Here is a 2,439-nt window from a genome sequence, read left to right on the forward strand (position 1 = left end):
TCAATATTTATTGATGCAGTTAAAGTAATACTAAAAGGAAATGTATAAATTTAATATGAAAAAATGGTAAAGATTGATAAAAATAGGAAAACAAAAGTACAGAAAAAAATAATGAAACAAATATATAATATTTAGGATCATATTAGCCAAAGTTTATTCTTAAGTGTAACATAAAATCAGTAGGATCAGCTTCTATAAGAGTTCATCAGGGTAAAAAAAGTGATAACACAATGAAACTCCATTAGGAGTGAAAAAGAGGATATAGTGCCAGATGCTGCAGAAATAAATGTGATAAGAAGATATTATTAACCTGATGTCAGTGCATTTTGAAACTTAGATGAAGTGGGCAATTACATTACCAAAATTAACTGAAGAAGAAATATGAAACCTGAAGTAGATAACCATTAGAATAATTGAGTCCGTAGTTTAAAAATCTTCCAACAATTGTAAAACAACTCAGAAATGGCATTAGCAGTGGGTTCTAAAAACATTTAGGGAACAAATTGTGATATTAAATATACTATCCATAGAAAAGGAAAACCAAGGAATCCACAGCTATTTTATGGGACTAGGGTAGCCCTGATGTCAAAATCAGCTCAAAATATTGAAATAAAAGTACCACCCATTAAGCTCAATTATAAATATGGGTCTAAATTATAAGCAGAATATTAGCTACTAAATGTAGCAATTTATGGAGAAATATATATACCTCATAGCCAAATGAGGTTTAATTGAATAAGTGAATTATTAAGTAAACTATTAAATATTGAAATATTTGAAACTAAATCAAGTTGCTATTTTCACATGGCATAATGATTTCAGTAGAAATCTAGATAAAAATACGTTTAAAAAGTTGGGATTGGAGAGTTTAGCAAAAGTTTTAGACATTCAGTGTACAGAATCAGTTTAGTTACATTTCCTCTACCAGAAAAAAAAAGGAGAACATACTTTTTTAAAAGACAATATGTTAACTCCCAATTTTTAAAAAAATCTGAGGTCTTGATCTAACAAAATATATACAATATTCTGGTGTATAAAATTATAGGAAAACATTGAAGAAGCCCTAAATAGATATGTCTATGTGTATCTTATAAATTCAAAGGAAAATGACACAGAGTAGAAAAAGAATGGGTCATCTTTAGTAAAAATTAGGAAATACTTCCCTGGTAGCTCAGATGGTGAAAAATCTGCCTGAAATGCAGGAAACCCGAGTTCAATCTTGGATTGGGAAGATTCCCTGGAGAAGGAAATGGCAACCCACTCCAGTATTCTTGCCTGGAAAAATCCATGGACAGAGGAGACTGGTGGGCTACAGTCCATGGGATTGCAAGAGTCAGACATGGCTTGGTGCCTAAACTACTAGGAGATCAAAAATTAAAACCACAATGAAGAACTTCCCTGGTTGTCTAGTGGCTAAGACTCAGCACTCCCAATGCAGGGGTCCTGAGTTCGATCCCCAGTCAGGGAACTCGTTCCCACATGCCACAACTAAGTGTTGGCATGCAGCAAGTAAAGATCCTGCATTCTGCAACTAAGACCTGGCACTGCCAAATAAATGAGTAAAATAAAGAAATATTTTTAAAAAGCTTCAATGATATCCTTTACCACTATACTGGCAGAAATTCAAAAGTCTGACAAACATAAGGATGTGAAAAAAAGTCATGCTTACTCTTACTGGTTTGTAAATTTGTAGAAACACTGTGAGAAAATGGTTAATATTATCTATAAATGTTGAAATAGTCTCATTATTTATGGTTCAGGAGCTAGGTGGACGTCCAAAGACATTCTTACAAATGTCCAGAAGACACCAGACATCCATGCCTAATACAACTATATATATATATATATATATAATGCCAAATGTTTATATGAGATGCTCACAACTTGTGTGTGTATATTTCAAAAAGGTTTTATGGCTTAAAATTTTTAGTACTTTTTATCTTACTTTCTTTTATGCGTTTTAAAATTTTTGTCAATTCCACCAATATCTTATCCAAACATTTATTTGTAAGCACTCAACATATCTAACATAAATGGAGTGTTAAAATTTTTTTTTTCTTTTAGAAGCTCACTTTGTTTGCTTTTATTCCCAACTTAATCATTCAGTTTTTAATGATTTTTTAACTTTATGTTTTTCTTAAATTTTTGAACATGTTATAGTTTTTTCTTATAGTAATCTATAATTAAACAATTTGCCAAATGATTTGTTCATTAATTTTTGTTCTATATTTTCATTTTAAACACTGACAATTGTTCAGTAATATTCCTTTTGCTTATTCAAGACTCTCTTTGCCTTTGAAATAGCTTTCTCATTTCTCATCACCGTGTTTCTCTTTCTCTGGTTCTTGTCCTAATGATCTCTCTTTAAGAATCTACCTACTTCCATCCTTTCCCCTGTCTTCAGTACAGTTCCATATATTTAATTTTATCTAGTCAAAA

The 2,439-nt window shown here is 31.1% G+C and overlaps 1 non-coding gene across 1 annotated transcript; it reads left to right on the forward strand.

Annotated features, from left to right (window-relative positions):
- The first annotated feature begins 1,395 nt into the window (after positions 1-1,395).
- Positions 1,396-1,468, forward strand: TRNAG-CCC. The gene has a single exon. It is a non-coding gene; the product is annotated as a tRNA-Gly (tRNA).
- Positions 1,469-2,439: the final 971 nt, after the last annotated feature.

The sequence above is a fragment of the Bos indicus x Bos taurus genome, chromosome 17, assembly GCF_003369695.1.
Source record: "Bos indicus x Bos taurus breed Angus x Brahman F1 hybrid chromosome 17, Bos_hybrid_MaternalHap_v2.0, whole genome shotgun sequence".
Taxonomy (NCBI): domain Eukaryota; kingdom Metazoa; phylum Chordata; class Mammalia; order Artiodactyla; family Bovidae; genus Bos; species Bos indicus x Bos taurus.